We start from the raw sequence: 16,356 nt of genomic DNA, 5'->3' as shown, positions 1-16,356 counted from the left end.
GACAGGTGGCTCGGTAGTGGACACAGGGAGTTTGGCAAAGGGAAAACATGCTCATCAAACACAACATCCCGAGAGATGTAGACACGATTAGTGGGCACATGAATACATTTGTATCCTTTATGAAGAGAGCTATAACCAAAAAAAACACACTTCTTGGAACGAAACTCGAGCTTACGCTTGTTATATGGACAGAGATGGGGCCAGCAAGCACACCCAAACACCTTGAGAAAGGTGTAGTCCGGTTGTTCATTAAGGAGAACTTCAATGGGAGTCTTCATATTCAAAACACGAGTGGGAGTACGATTGATGAGAAAACATGCAGTGGTGAAAGCATCACTCCAGAAACGAAACGGAACAGATGCATGGGCCAAGAGAGTCAGACCAGCTTCAACAATGTGACGATGCTTACGTCCTACTGAACCATTCTGCTGATGTGTATGTGAACATGCTAAACGGTGAGTGATCCCAAGCGACTGAAAGAAGGAGTTGAGGTTGCGATACTCGCCACCCCAGTCCGACTGAACATGAACAATTTTGTGCTTGAGAAGGCGTTCAACATGTTTTTGGAACTGAACAAAAATGTCAAACACATCAGATTTACGTTTGATAAGATAAAGCCAGGTAAAGCGGCTGTAAGCATCAACAAAACTGATATAGTAATTATGACCACTAACAGAAGTCTGAGCAGGACCCCATACATCTGAAAACACAAGTTCTAAAGGATGTTTCACCTCACGACTGGACTCCGAAAAAGGAAGTTGATGACTCTTCCCCTGCTGACAAGCATCACACACTGCTACATCTTTATTATTAGACACATTAGGAAGCTCATGACGACGCAAAACATGCCGGACAATAGGTGTGGCCGGATGACCAAGACGAGCATGCCACTGTGACGGAGATACCCGAACTCCACTGAAGACGCGAGCGACGCCAGGATGCTCCAGACGATAGAGACCTTGGCAGAGCCGCCCACTAAGAAGAATGTCCCTCGTGCCCCGATCCTTAATAAAAAGATCAAAAGGATGAATTTCACAAAGCACATTATTATCACGAGTGAGTTTAGGAACTGAAAGAAGATTACGTGTCACAGATGGAACTCGAAGAACATTGCGAAGTTGAAGACTCCTATTGGCATGTCTAGTGAGAAGTGATGCTTGACCAATATGAGAGATGTGCATACCTGCTCCATTGGCGGTGTGGATCTTGTCGGAGCCATGGTAGGGTTCACGAGTGTGAAGCTTCCCCATCTCACTGGTCAGGTGCTCTGTCGCCCCAGAGTCCATGTACCAGTGGGGATCAATGGAGTAGGACTGAGTGTGTCCCTGTGGCTTCTGCGGCGGCGGACGATCAGCCATGGCGACCTGACGAGCAAAGTTGCGTGTATCCTTCCCGTCATTGCCGAGACCAAGAAAACCCCGCTGGAAGCGCTTGTGACACTTCAAGGCCCAGTGCCCATCGCGACCACAAAGCTGGCACACACGTGGACCGCCAGCCCCTGGTAGCGTCGCAGTAGGAGGAGGGGCCGAGGCGGGTGGTGGTGACTGCCCCGAAGGAGCCCTGGATGAAGCAGAGGAGCGACCACCCTTGGTGGCGGCGTTTGCCGAGAGGGCACCGTTGCCCCTGGATCCGCGCGTCTCGACTCGTTGCTCAGTAAGCAGGAGGCGTGAAAAAACCTCGTGTGCTGGCATGGGCGTGGAGTTGCCCCTCTCATTGATGATCTCGACTAGGGCGTCATACTCCTCATCAAGACCATTGACAATAAACGAGTTGAACTCGGAGTCGGTGAGGGGCTGTCCAATGGAGGCCAGCGTGTCGGCGAGACTCTTGACTTTGTTGTAGAACTCAATGGCGGTGGAGTCAAGCTTCTGACACTCCCCAAGTTGGCGACGGAGCCCAGATACACGAGCCTGCGACTGTGCCGCAAACGAGCGCTCAAGAATAGTCCATGCCTCGTGGGACGTCTTGGCGAAGACAACAAGCCCAGCAACGGCCGGAGAGAGCGACCCCTGGATGGAGGAGAGGTTCGCCTGATCCTGCCCTGTCCAGACACGGTGAGCCGGATTATAGACCGGACCGTGCACGCTGTCAACCAGCGCAGGAGGGCAAGGGAGAGAGCCGTCGACATAGCCAAGCAGATAGTGACTCCCAAGAAGCGGAAGAACCTGCGCGCGCCAGAAGATGTAATTGTCCGACGACAACTTGATGGTGATGAGATGGCTGAAGTGAAACGGCGGCGGCGGCTGCGATCCCATCGAGGAGACTGGCTGAGGTGAGACCACCGTGGAGACAGTCAGAGGGGCAGCCGGCGCGGTGACAGAGGGCGCGATGGCCGCGGTTGACGCCGCGAAGCCTGCCAGCGCGACGTCCTCCGCCACCAGCGGCGCAGTGGCCGAGGGCGCGACAGCCGCGGTTGACGGGGCGGCGGCGGTGTGGGCCACAAGCGCCTGCCCGGGCGAAGTAGCAGCCGGCGGGAGCGCGAAGAGGGAGCCGACGCTCCGTGTCCCGATCGGCGCCTGAAGGGAGGCGGCATCCAGCGGCCTCGAGAGAAGTGCCGCGAGGGAGGCCGGCAGAAAACCGGTGGCGGTGGAGCCGGACGCAGCGGCGGACGTCATAGCAGTCGGGCGATGGCGACGGCGGGCGCGGCGGCGGCGGCGGTGGTTTAGGGTTTTTAGGCAGAAGCGGACGTAACCTAGCGTGATACCATGTAAGACAATGGGCTTTGGGGGAACCGGCACAACCCTCTAGGGGTGGCCTATCACATATATATATAATGAGGTGGTATAAAACGTTACAATATACACATGTAAATACAGTCTAACAGTCTCGAGCTGCCCGCACCTCGCCGATCTGAGGCTCGAGGAGTGCCCGACCGCCACCACCATCACCGTGTCCAGCGAACGCCTCCGGAGCTTCGCCATGGTCTGCTGCCACAACGCCCGCCGCGTCGTGCTGCGCACCCAGCGCCTGCGATCCCTACGCTACAAGGGCGGCCTCCCTTCGGACACGTTCCTTGACATCCCCAACTATGGCCAAGTGACGGCGCTGACCATCGATATCTGCGAGGACCTCACAAGCAAAGCACCAGTGGAGGTTGCTCCAGTCTTGGAGCTCATCAGCCGGTGCAAGAAGCTGACGTACCTTCGCCTCGAGCTGCGCCCCTCAATGGCCTACTACAGCAGCGAGATCACAGCCATAGCCCGCGACCACTTACCCCAGCTCCGGCACCTGGTCCTCAAGGGGTTCTTGGCCGCCGATCACGTCGACGTCCGGTCCGTTGCCGTCCTCGTCGCCAGCACCCTACACCTGGAAGCGCTGTCCTTGTTTCCTCTGGGCTCCGAGACATTGAACAAGACATACTACTCTGACGATGAGTACTCAGATTCAGACCCTGAGCCGGAGATCTGTGACAACGATGACGACATGTATGATGATGACTGGATGTTGAGGAGCATGTGGCGATGGGGCATCCCTTGCTCCCGCCATAGCCTCAAAAGGATCAACATCGCCAAGTACACTGGGAATGGGTTCGACAGGATACTTGCAAATTTCCTCTTGTCCAATGGTGCAGCTCTGGAGGAATTCTCAGTCACCTTAGCGGCTCCATTGTCGCCACGCAGGGAGGAGATTGCAATGATGTTCAGATCCTGGCGACATAATCCCAGGACCATAGTAACTTGTAGCTAGACAAGGGTTACACTTTGTTTTTCAGAAACCAACTAGCTAGGAAATATGGCCGGAATGTACTCCCTCCGTTCCTAAATATTTGTCTTTGTAGACATTTCAAATGACTACTACATACGGATGTATGTAGACATATTTTAGAGTGTAGATTCACTCATTTTGCTCCGTATATAGTCACTTATTGAAATGCCTAGAAAGACAAGTATTTAGGAACGGAGGGAGTATATGACACAGAATGCTAGAGGATCAACCGCCTTCCTGAGATTTTTGTCATGTATAAGAATGGGGATTCTTCGACCCTTGTAAAACAAATACAAGAAACAAGACATGGGGACTTTGTTGCCGACAGCAATGGAGTTCAGATTCTGGCAATTTAATCGCCGTGCCACAGTAACTTGCAACTTGACGACACAAAATATATATGAGTGTCTTATTTTTTCGCGGGGACACAGTAATTCTATATGAATTGCAGTGGGCACTCCCAGAACTATCTATTACTTAGCTGAGTTGGAAAAACAAACTGGCTTAATTATTAGGGCTGTTAGGCAGACATTGTTATTATTTACACCTCAATAAGCTCCCCGAGCTGTAACAAACCAACCTTGAGACTGCCCTTTATTGATTATTAAAATAGCATATACTAGGATATAGAAGCGAACCTTCATATACATTTGTTGAGCAATGCAACGATCCTTTTACAGTGATTTGACTGTTGCAATGAGATTCTCTACCGTCAAACCAAGCTCCTTGTATATTTTCCCAGCAGGAGCACTTGAACCGAAGCGGTCAATGCCGACTGCTTTACCCTTCTGTCCGATGTACTTCTCCCATCCCATTGTGACACCAGCCTCGATGCTAATCCTGGAAGTAACATCGCTTGGTAGGACACTCTCCTTGTATTCCTCAGACTGCTCCTCAAACAATTCCCAGCAAACAAGCGAGACAACCCGTACAGATTTCCCCTCCTTCCTCAGCTGATCTGCAGCTTTTTCCGCGATCTCGAGCTCAGAGCCTGTGCTGATGAGGATGAGGTCAGGTTTGTTGCCTGAGGAATTGTCAGAAATGACATACCCTCCCTTAGCAACGCCTTCAACCGATGTCCCTTCCAACTGTGGGAGCTTCTGCCTAGAGAGTGCAAGGATAGATGGCCTCTTCCTGTTGATAACCGCGATCCTATAAGCCGCAGAAGTCTCGGTTCCATCAGCTGGTCGGAGTATTAATATGCCCGGCATTGCTCGGAGGCTGAATAACTGCTCAACCGGCTGATGTGTCGGCCCATCTTCTCCAAGTCCAATGGAATCATGAGTCATCACAAAGATCACTCCTGATTCAGACAGGGCCGAAAGGCGTATAGGAGCTCTCATGTAGTCGGCGAACACGAAGAATGTCGAACAGTAAGGTATCAGGCCAGGGCTGTGTACAGCAATGCCATTGCAGATGGCGCCCATCGCGTGCTCTCTGACACCAAAGCGGATGTTTCGCTCTTCAGGGGTGTCCTTCTGGAAATCACCAAACATCTTTAGCAATGTCATGTTTGATGATGCAAGATCAGCACTGCCTCCAAGAAATCCGGGTATTACTTTAGCAAGAGCATTCAAGCATTGCTGAGATAGGTTCCTTGTAGCATCAGCAGGACTTTCGGGGGTATATTTCTGCAGAACAAACAAGGGAACAAAGTCAGACTATAACTCATTCTGACACTTGATGAATATTACATAGGTAAGACATTTAAGTTTCAGAGGAGAACTCACCGGAAGAGCATCTTCCCACCCAGCCGGAAGCTTCCCTGATATTATGCTATTTAGCTCGACAGCCTCCTGGTGGTATTTCTTTTCATATTCTGCAAACTTTGCATTCCATTCAGCTTCAAGAGAAGCACCCTCTTCAAGATGATGAGCCCAATGCCTGGAAGGAGTGATTATTTAGTCAAACTTCAGTGCAGAACCAACTAAGTTCAATGCAATACCATATTACTATGCGATAATTTGAAAACTGAAATGTAGAGCCTCTGTTCCAAAAAAAAGGTAAGTCTCCACTGCAGAATAATTGTCAACAAGATTCAGAACTGAGAATTTGCATCATTATACCATAAAATTTGTATGTACCATTTTGAATGTATGTACAATTGAAATGAAAAAACTATGTTCAATATTGTATGATGCATACAACATCTAGAAGAACTGCCTAAGGAACAGCCACATGTTTGAATTTCTTGATAACAGAACAATTTGTTTGCGAGCACTGTGATGCTCTGCAGCTTGAGTTCTACAAGAACTACACTGTACCTTTTCACCTCATCAGGCACATGGAAAGGTTCATGAGCCCAGGAAAGATTTTTTCTGGTTGCCTCAACTTCTTTGGAACCTAAAGCGCTCCCATGGACACTGTGTGTGCTTGCTTTGTTTGGCGATCCATAACCAATTGTAGTTGTCACCTAGATATACAAAACCAGTCCCAGTTGTCATTTGTCTGATAAAACTGTATCAAACTGACAAACAAAAGAAATATTACTGTGAGTCTGATTATCACCTTGATAAGAGTTGGCTTATCTTTGACCTCCTTTGCTTCTTTTATAGCTGCACGGATGTCATCATAGCCAGTGTTTCCATTCTGCACCCAGATAGTATGCTATCCTAGGGCCTCGTATCGGGCAAGCACATCTTCAGTGAAAGCAATAGCCGTACTTCCATCGATTGATATATGATTGTCATCATAGAAGGCAATCAACTTTCCGAGACCCCAGTGACCAGCAAGGGAGGCGGCCTCATTCGCAACACCTTCCATTTGACAACCATCCCCAAGAATAACATACCTATGAGACCATGAAGGAAACAGATTCTGTTAACCATGTCCCTATGCACATTAGGTTGGTAATCACATTTTGTCAGGCAAGTAAATATTAACTTACGTGTAATGGTCCACGACTGTTAAATCAGGCTTGTTGAAACGAGCAGCTAGGTGTTTCTCAGCAAGTGCTAGTCCAACAGCGTTTGCAAAGCCCTGCCCCAGAGGACCTACATAAACATCAGAACAGTTCAGGCAGGCATAGTTTTTTTTTCTTTGTAGTAGAAGCTTTATAATGTTCATTACTGTAGATGTTCAAGAGGCAAACCGGTGGTGACTTCAACACCATCTGTCTCAAAATTTTCTGGATGACCAGGAGTTCTGCTCCCCCACTGCCGGAAGGCTTTCAGGTCATCTATCTGCATCAACAAACAATTACATAGTTCAGTTTTTTTGTGTGTCTTTGTCAGAGTTCAGAAAAATCCATCGTGCACCACCCATCATTTTCCTAACATGCTCACGGTGGGGCGGAGCTTGGGCCAAATCTTTGGAGGGGCAATGGGCTAAGGAGGGGCAAAACTATGAGATTTAGCCTGTTTTTACTGAAAATACAACACAAAAACTAACAAGTAGTAGGTGATTTTTTTTCTTGGGCTGGGGGGGCCACCGCCCAGGTTGGCCCCCATGAAGCTCCGCCACTCTCACCCAACAAGAATTTGCTCAGTTACTAAAAGAGAAGAGTAACCAGATGTTCTCAAAACATGATTTTCCAATCACCCAAGAATTACAGAGTTATGAATTTACTTCAGAATTCGACATGTACATGTATACTGAAAGGCTATAATCGCAGAATTGGTCATGAATTTAAAGCTGAAATTGCAACTTCTATCTTACAATTGATATGAAATAACTTCAGAGTTCAGACTTCTTTTTATTTGCGGGTGCAGAGTTGAGACTTTTGACATAGCATAGCACACATACAGAGTTTGGCATCGCACAAATACAGGGTTGTTCTGGCAATCGAGCAAAATGTGTACCGTGACGCCTTGGTCTCAACTTCAAAAATTAGTCAAACAGTATGTGGGTCGTGTGATATGAAACAACTTCAGATAGTTCAGACTTCTGGCATAGCACACAGCACATAGAGAGTCATAGCACAAATACAGAGTTCCTCTGACAATCAGCCACCAAAATGTGAGAGAGCAGACCGTGACGCCTTGGTATCCGGCGAGGTGGAGCAGCGCGTAGTGGAGCATGCAGCCGTGGCCGGCGGAGAGCACCAAGCGGTCGCGGTCGAACCAGGCGTGGTTGGCCGGGTTGAAGCGGAGGAACTCGTCGAAGAGGACGTGGCCCAGCGGCGCGCAGCCCATGGGGAGCCCCGGGTGGCCGGACTTGGCCTTCTCCACGGCGTCCACGGCCAGGAACCGGATGGTGTTCACCGACCGCTCCACCAGCTCGGCCGCCGCCGGCTGGGCGCGGACCACCCATCGGCCGCCAGCGCCAGGGCCGACCCGGGCGCGAGCGAGGAGGAAGCCGCCACGGCCGCCGAACGCCAAAGCAGCCGGCGTGCAAGCGGGCGAGGTGGGAGCGGGAGTGGGCGTCGGCGTCGCCATGGCTGGGGCTGCGAGCTTAATTAGCACGCACGCGTGGCTTGCTGGTGTTGCGAGGAGTGTCCGCAGCGCAGCGGTGGCGGTGCGGCGGCTGGTCAAGGGAGTGTTGAACTGGGCTGGTGGTGCTGCCACGTGCGACCTCCACGTCGCCGGCCGATCCTTCCTGAAGCAATCCACGTCTCCGGGAAACGAGGTCCACCGCGATCGTGTGCGTGTACACTTTTTGCGCCTACTTTTTCTTCTAGTCCGTGCTGCATCGCGATGGAATCTTTTTTTTTCTGAATGATGTCTTTGTGTGATCAGGGAAGCATCATTTTCTTCAAGAAAACCTTTTCTTTTATCTTCTATCGTTACATGCCAGATATATCATAAATAACAAAATAAACATCCATAGACCGAAGGTTTCGTTTTAGATCACCAAAAGTGACAGATCAGCCTCCCCCGACCCCCGCGCCGCCCCTCCAGGGCGTCTCGGGGGCGAAACCCTAGATCGCGGTAGAGTCCTCCTCCTCCCGTCTCCCACCCCCTCGCCGCCGCCTGAGGTCGCCGCCGGGCAAGCCCGGGGCGCCGCCGAGGAAGGTGGCGGCGGGGCATCTGCTGCTCTGCTTTTCGCTGGGAGCCACGGGATCTGGGGCGCCGGCCTCGGTCGGAGTGGCGCCACCGACTCTGCGGCGAGCGGTGGCGCGGGCGTGGTGGCGGTGTCCCTGGCCGTAAGGACGGCGGGGATCCGTTGGGCGTGGACCTAGCGCGGTCCTGGCGGCCGGCGGCACCAGATCTGGCGTTCCCTGCTTTCCCCGACGCGGTGCGACCCCTCCCCTCCGGGCCTGGCTCGGCGTTCTTCTTCGATCTTCGGCCTCCGCTGCGGGTGGGGTGGTGGTGTGGAGACAAACCAGGAGAAATCCATGGCCGGCCATGGCTGGCAGCGACGGCGGCGGCGCCCGAGGGCACCGTTCTTCCTCCTTGGAGGCGTTTTGTCAGGTCTGACTCCCTCCACCCGCCCTCCTCTAGCCTCCCGGGTGAAAGCCCTAACCTCGGTGGGCGGCGGCGGCGCTCTCGGCGTCGTACTCCTTCTTGAAGGCGCCGCCTTTGGGAGCTGTTTGGTTGGTGTGCGCTATTGGGGTGCTTTCGGCGACGTCAGTGGTGTGTCTTCTTCGTCCAAGCTTGGTGCTATCCCTCCTCTGCAGCCGGGCCATGGGTAATTCTGCTTGTGGGAAGCTTTGGCGGCTCGTCGGGAGTGCGGGGATCCTCTCTATGTGGCCATCCTCCGGCGACAACCATTCTAGTTCTAGGTGGAGCATTCTATCTTCCGACGGTGCGGCGCCTTTCGAGCCAGGCGAGGAGGTTGTGGCCTTCTTCGGAGATGGAATAGGATGGTTGTGCCGCGCCGAGGTCCATAGCTGTTTGGTGACCACACTCCCTGTGATGCCGGTCATCCCCTTCTCCTTGGTGCCAGCTTGGTCTAGCTCCCTGGTGCTTCGTTCTCGGAGGAGGGCCTCGATATCTGCAGTTGTGTGCTTATCTGTTTTATCTTCTAGCTTGTAGCTTTGAGGCTAGTTAGCTGCTTTCCAGCGTCTATGTATCTTACCGTGTTGTTTTTCTTTCTTTGGTTCTTGTGATCTGTAATCCTGGCCGGTTGATGGCTTTGTTAATTCAAAGCCGGGCTAGGCTCGAGCCCCATCTCGGGCTCGGTTGATGCCTTTTCTCTATAAAAAAACATCCATAGACCACCTAACGACCACTACAAACATTGAAATGAGCTGAAGACACGTCACCGTCACATCTTCTCTTTCACTAGCAGGACCAAGTTTTTTTATTTACTTCAAAGGCGGGTGAGCTTATTGTAATAGATGCCTCATAGGATCAATACACTAGAATAACAACCATCGCCAATGAAAAGAGATGTATATCAGAAAGATCCACACGAACAAAGATTGGATCAACGGATCGCAAGATCTGTCGGATACACGCCTCCACACACATTCCAACGAAGATACACAATACAAATGCAAATGATTTCTCCTTATGCTCATGGTTTTGCTTATGTTTCTGTTTACATATACTTTCTCATGAATTTTAGTACTCTAACATCTGAGGTGAAGCTTAGCAAAACTTTATAGTTGTTTTGTTAAATTCTTACTTTCCACTAGTCATTTATGCTACACGACTATGGATGTTTTTTAACCAATAAAAGCACTTAGATCTATTAAGTAAATTACTACTCGAGAGAACAAATAAAATTACATCACAAACCATGGGGCGATCTTCTTCTTCCTCCCAAACGGGCTGGTTGCATGCTGATCCATCATGGGAGCCAACCTAAAGTTGGTGCGGATGGAAAGTCATCAAGATCACAGTCCTGTCGGACCAACACCACGAAAAAGAAGTCATCATAACTGGAAGTGACACAAATTCAAGAGCCAACCTTCCATTATAACTCACAGGCATATTGCCGCTACCCGAGGATGGAGCAACGTGAGGGGGACTCTAACTCACCGGCAGATTGTAGTGGAAAATTGTCAGCATAGGTGTGTCGACATACCATGGAAACCCGCCTCATCGTCTAGAAAGGACGATAGGAATATATGCCCGTGAGCCATCGACGCCACCATCAAAATGGGAAAACTGAAGGCAAACTTATTAAGAGGTTGCCATCGTTGCAACCATCAACTATACTTCACTGTGGAAACCTAAACCTAACCTCTCTACGAGTTGGCACCGAGGTTCTTGGCACCTCATACACCAAAGAGGAAGATAAAGGAGGGAATCCCAAAAATTCACTGTGAATGGTGGTACATGGTGGGAAATGGCTGCTCGTCCTAATCACATATTAACGAAAAAAAGGGAGAAAATAAACTCGTTTCCATGATGGACGAATAACCACTTATTAATAGCAGTTAGTTTTGACGACTCTCAGATATAATTTGGGATGTCACAGGGACAAAAACACATACATGAATACAACTTGCAACCTCCGTGTTTCCATTTCCGGAATGTGATAATAAAACAACTTATGAAAATACTGTAGTACAATACCATAACTCACGACTAATATAATAGTATGATATAGTACTTTCAGCGCCGCCATTTGGCGATAGCAAAGTATAGGTGAATAGAGAAATGGCAACTTATTTTTTTCATAATAAAATTTATTTAAAGATATTTAGGGCAAGTAATAATAATTTGATTAGGCCACGGTGATATTGACGGGCCGATCAAAGATCTAGCTAAATGGGATGGATGTCGTGGGCTGGGCCTTGTGGCGGCTATGTTCGTGGGCCTTCTTCTCCAACATTTGGATTTTTTGTGGGAGCGCGCACACGTAGTCCTGCGTCAGGCTGGACGGAGCGAGCGGGCTTTTCGGCCCGCTCGTGGCCCGTTGTAGACCGGACCGATCGGTCCTGGCCCGTTGAAGAAATTGGCCGGTCCGGTCCCTAAATTTCAGCCCGAAATTTACTCGGTCCGGTCCGGTCTTTAACCGGTCCGACCGAGCAGACCGAAGCTGCAGATCGTTCCTCGGCGTCGCAGCCGCCGGCGACGCACTGGCCATGCCCCGCCCCGTCGTTGTTCACCAGAATAAGTGTAATTTCGTCAATTGAAGAGATAGGGGCAAGAGGTAGGAGACTATGGTCACGGGCTGAAGTTTCTTTCCTATTATTCAGTCCAACAGAAAAGAGAAACGGGATTAGATCCGATAATCACGGCACCATCCCACGACTAACTCCACGCTGCCGTTTCCTTTTATTCCACAATGTTGTTTCCTTTTATTCTTTTTTTTTGCGGGCAAATCAGAAAGCTTTATTCAAATAAACGCATTCCCTGGACAGTCAGCCAAGAGGCTGGGCACAAGGAAGCTAGGAGTTTCCTCCAGCCAGCAACCCGTAACATTCAGTGTGCATGCATGTTTTGCATAGAGATGCACAGGAAGATTTGTCGACCGGTTTACATGTTGAACATCAAAAAGAACAAAACTATCACTAAGCTCTCCTATTTCTAGCAGGATCGGAGCCACAACGGAGCGAGAGTCGTGGCGGGTTTTCCAGAGCATCACCAGCTCCAGGCAATCCACTTCCATCATCACATGCGAGAATCCTCTTAAGGCAGCAAAAAGAACTCCATCTCGCAGCGAAAAGGCTTCTATGATCAGGGGATCTGAGATCCCTGTGTACGGCTTGCACCATGCGCCGAGAAGAGCAGCGGCCGAGCGAGCCACCCCTCCCGCTCCCCCTCGACCATCATCAAAGTTGAGCGCACCATCCGTGGTGATTTTGATCACGTCCCCTTCAGGTGGCCTCCACCCAAAACCTGGCAGAATCTGAGCTGCCTTGCATGGGAGATTAAGGAGAGCAATGGCCTCCTTGACCGAACGAGTGGTGGCTACTGGGTCACGTCCTTCTTCCCTATGCTTGATGCGGTTTCGGGAGTGCCAGATCGACCACATGATTGTTGTAATCTTTGCTCGATCGTCATCAGAAAACCTGGCGTCACAAATGATGTCTCGCGCCCACGAAGCTGGATGGAGGCGCGGAAGCTGAAGACCGAACCATGTGTACGCCTCCTCCCAAAAACGACGAGCATGCACACAATGTATCAATGCATGCTTTAAATCCTCACTCATTGCCATGCATACCTTGCATCGATCAATGACTGCGATATGGCGGTGTTTGAGCGTGCTTTCATCTGGGAGAATGCCACGGAGGACTCTCCACCAAAAAACTCGCACTTTGGGAATTACATTGAGCTTCCATAAGGCCTTCCACAACTGTTGATCATTCCCTGAGGTTCCGGTATCCGCCCCTTCCTCTCGAGCAAGCCGCTCATTGCGAGTCATGAGAGCACGGTACGCCGTCTTCACAGTGTAGTTGCCAGATTTTTCAAAAGCCCAAGCAAACGAATCCTCCCCGCCTCCCCTCTGGATAGGGATATTAAGAACAGCATCAGCGTCCGGGGCAATGAGGATTTCTCTAACCACATCTTGCCTCCAGAACCAATTCTCAGAGTCAATAAGTTCAGAAACTCTCTCGATATTGGTATTCGGAGGCCTTGAGATCGGACGCATGGAGATAGTACCAGGTATCCAGCTTTGGTTCCACACAGAAATAGTACTTCCATCACCCACTCTTGCGATCAACCCAACATTTAGGGCTTCTCTTCCCGCGACGATAGCCTTCCAGGTGGCCGATGCCGATTTAGGGACTGAAGCTTGCATAAAGTCAGTTTCTGGAAAGTACCGTCCTTTCAAAACCCTTGCACACAAGGAGTTGGGATTCGTCATAAAACGCCATCCATGTTTACCGAGCATAGCAAGATTGAACAGACGTAGGTCTCTAAAACCCATACCACCCATGCACTTTGGCTTAGTCATCTCCTCCCAGGATAGCCAATGCATTGCCTTCTTATCCAAAGAGCTGCTCCAAAAAAAATTCGCCATAGGGGAGGTCAGACTCTTGTAAACCTTTTTTGTAAACAGAAAGGTACTCATCGGGTAGGTAGGGATCGCCTGAGCTGTTGACTTGATAAGCGTTTCACGCCCAGCGCATGCAAGCAATTTTTCCGACCACCCATTCATATACCCGCGGGCTCTTTCACCGATATGATCAAATGTTCCACTCGTAATACGCCCCACAGCCGTTGGCAGCCCGAGGTATTTCTCATTGAAAGCTTCCACTTGGATATTCAGGACAGCTTTCATGGCTTCCCTCACATGATCAGGAGTATTAGTGCCGAAGTAGATGGAACTCTTTTCCCGGTTAACTCGCTGACCAGAAGCATCACCGTAGATCCTCAAAATATCATTAAGCCTGAGAGCACTGTGATCCTTGGCCTCAATAAAGATAAGGCTGTCATCTGCGAAGAGCAAATGAGAGACCCACGGTGATCTATAGCTTACTCTCAATCCTCTATCAATAATTCCCCCATTGTAATATTTCAATAAGGAGGAGAAACCTTCCGCACATAGAAGGAATAGATACGGCGAGGCAGGATCACCTTGGCGGAGCCCCTTTGAGGGGGTGAAGAACGGCAAAAGTTCACCGTTTACACGCACCGAAAACCTCACTGAAGATACACACTTCATTACCAGCCTGACAAAAACAATACTGAACCCAAGCTTGGACAGAATTGCTTCGAGAAAATGCCACTCGACACGGTCATAAGCTTTCATCGTATCAAGCTTGATCGCACAAGAAAAATTATTTCCCTTCTTTCTTCTACGCATTGTGTGCACACTCTCATATGCCACAAGCACGTTATCAGTTATAAGACGACTTGGCACGAAAGCACTTTGTTCCTCGCTGATAATCTCGTCCATAAAACCTCGCAGCCAATTTGTAATTGCCTTACTCGCAATCTTATACAAGACATAACATAAAGCAATTGGACGATACTGAGTAATGGACTGGGGATGCTTTACCTTGGGAATTAAGGTAATGGAAGTATCATTCAGTCCCGGGCCTAGCTCCCCGCCATTAAGGAAATCCAAAACTGCATTAGTAACTTCTCCACCAAGGAGGTCCCAATGCCTTTGGTAAAACCCCGCAGTAAACCCATCCACACCGGGAGCTTTTGAAGGAGCCATCTGGAAGAGCGCAGTTTTGACCTCCTCCGCAGTGTAGGGTTTAGTAAGCTCCATGTTCATCACGTCTGAGATTTTGGACGGAACATGAGCTAGTAGTTCGCTTGGATCATGAAAACCGTCAGACTTGTACAGGTTCTGATAGAACTGCTGAACTTCGTCCTTGTCATCACTCTCATCCGCGCAGACCGATCCGTCAGATCGCCTGAGACCCTGAATCTTGTTCATTCTCTGTCGTTGCCTGGCTTGGGCCTGAAAATACTTGGTATTACGGTCCCCTTCCCGTAACCAAGGCACTCGAGATCGCTGTCGGTACCACACCTCCTCTAGGTGCAGTGCCTCCTTTAATTTCTTAACTGTAGCTTGCTCCTCATCCGAAGGCCACGCCCAATAGACAGGGATCGAAGCCTGTCAAGCTTTTTCTGGAGTTGTCTGACCCGCCTGGTCAGACACCCAAACTCCCTGGATCCCCATGATTCCAGAGTTACTTGCAATTCACCTAGTGCCGAAGAAATGCCTTGCAGCCCCGGGCCACGTTGTATTCCCCGCCAGGCTTCAGACACAAGCCGTTCATAGTCCGAGTGAGACTGCTAGACATTTTCATACCTGAATTGCTTCTTGGCCCTAGATCGCGGCTCGAAAGTCTCTTTTATTTCTGCAACAACAAAGCAGTGATCGGACTCCACCGAAGAGAGATGACGAACCCTGATGTACTGAAACTGTTGCCGGAAATTTTCATTAGCAAAGGCTCGGTCCAACCTTGCTTTTACATTATCCACTCCAGACTGGCGATTATCCCATGTGTAAGCCGTGCCCGACCAGCCCAAGTCCTGAAGAGAGACATCCTCCGTAGCTTCCCGAAAGGCCCGCATTTGTCGCTCCGGGCGGGCAGCCCGGCTAAAATGTTCATTTGAGTATAGCGTCTTGTTAAAATCACCCATGCACAGCCATGCATTGTGAGGGATAGAGTGCAACGAACGTAAGAACCGCCAGCTGTGGTGTCTTTCATCCGCTCGTGGTGCTCCATAGAACCCTGTAAACCTCCAGGGTGGAGAATTCAGTAGGTTATGAGTAACCAAGACATCGATGTGGTGTTGACTGTAGTTTTTGAGCTCAACATACACATCATGTGACCAGAAAAGACCAATGCCGCCACTAAGGCCCGCACTGTCTACCGCAAAACTACCAGCAAAACCCAAATTGTTCTGCAAGTCCTCTACTCTTTTTGCTCTGATTTTCGTTTCCATAACAAAGAGTAGGGCGGGGCCTTCCAACTTCACAATACTGCGAAGTTCACGAACTGCCTCGGGGTTCCCAAGCCCCCGGCAGTTCCAGCTAATGCAACTCATTGGGACTGGCAGGACCGCAACGCGGTCTCTGCCGAGTTTTCAGGTGTGGGTTTCTTCTTTTTTGCGTCCCTAGTGAAGTCCTCTCCATCCCCATGGCCTGTTGATGCTGTATCAGTTTTAGCCAGAATATTACCATCAACATCCACTTCTGCACCCCCATCAGTCAGCAGCAGGGTGGTCTTCGCCACCGGCTTGTAAACTTGATTCGGAGCATCCTTGCGTTTCTGTTGCTGCCTGTTCTTGACTGGGGAGTTCACCTCCTCTCCCATGTCTTTTTTGTTACTAGAGTTCCTAGTAGCCTGCTTGCTGCTTGCCCCCGCATGATCTTTGGAGGAATTTTCTGACGACTGCGACTTGC

General features: G+C 50.1%; 1 pseudogene; it reads right to left on the bottom strand.

The window, feature by feature from the left end:
* Nucleotides 1-4,191: 4,191 nt before the first annotated feature.
* LOC123040403 (transketolase, chloroplastic-like) lies at nt 4,192-7,859 on the bottom strand (annotated as a pseudogene).
* Nucleotides 7,860-16,356: the final 8,497 nt, after the last annotated feature.

Source organism: Triticum aestivum, chromosome 2B (genome assembly GCF_018294505.1).
Source record: "Triticum aestivum cultivar Chinese Spring chromosome 2B, IWGSC CS RefSeq v2.1, whole genome shotgun sequence".
Lineage (NCBI taxonomy): Eukaryota > Viridiplantae > Streptophyta > Magnoliopsida > Poales > Poaceae > Triticum > Triticum aestivum.
The sequence above is the reverse complement of the archived record's forward strand: the minus strand, read 5'-3'. Positions and strand labels throughout refer to the sequence as shown.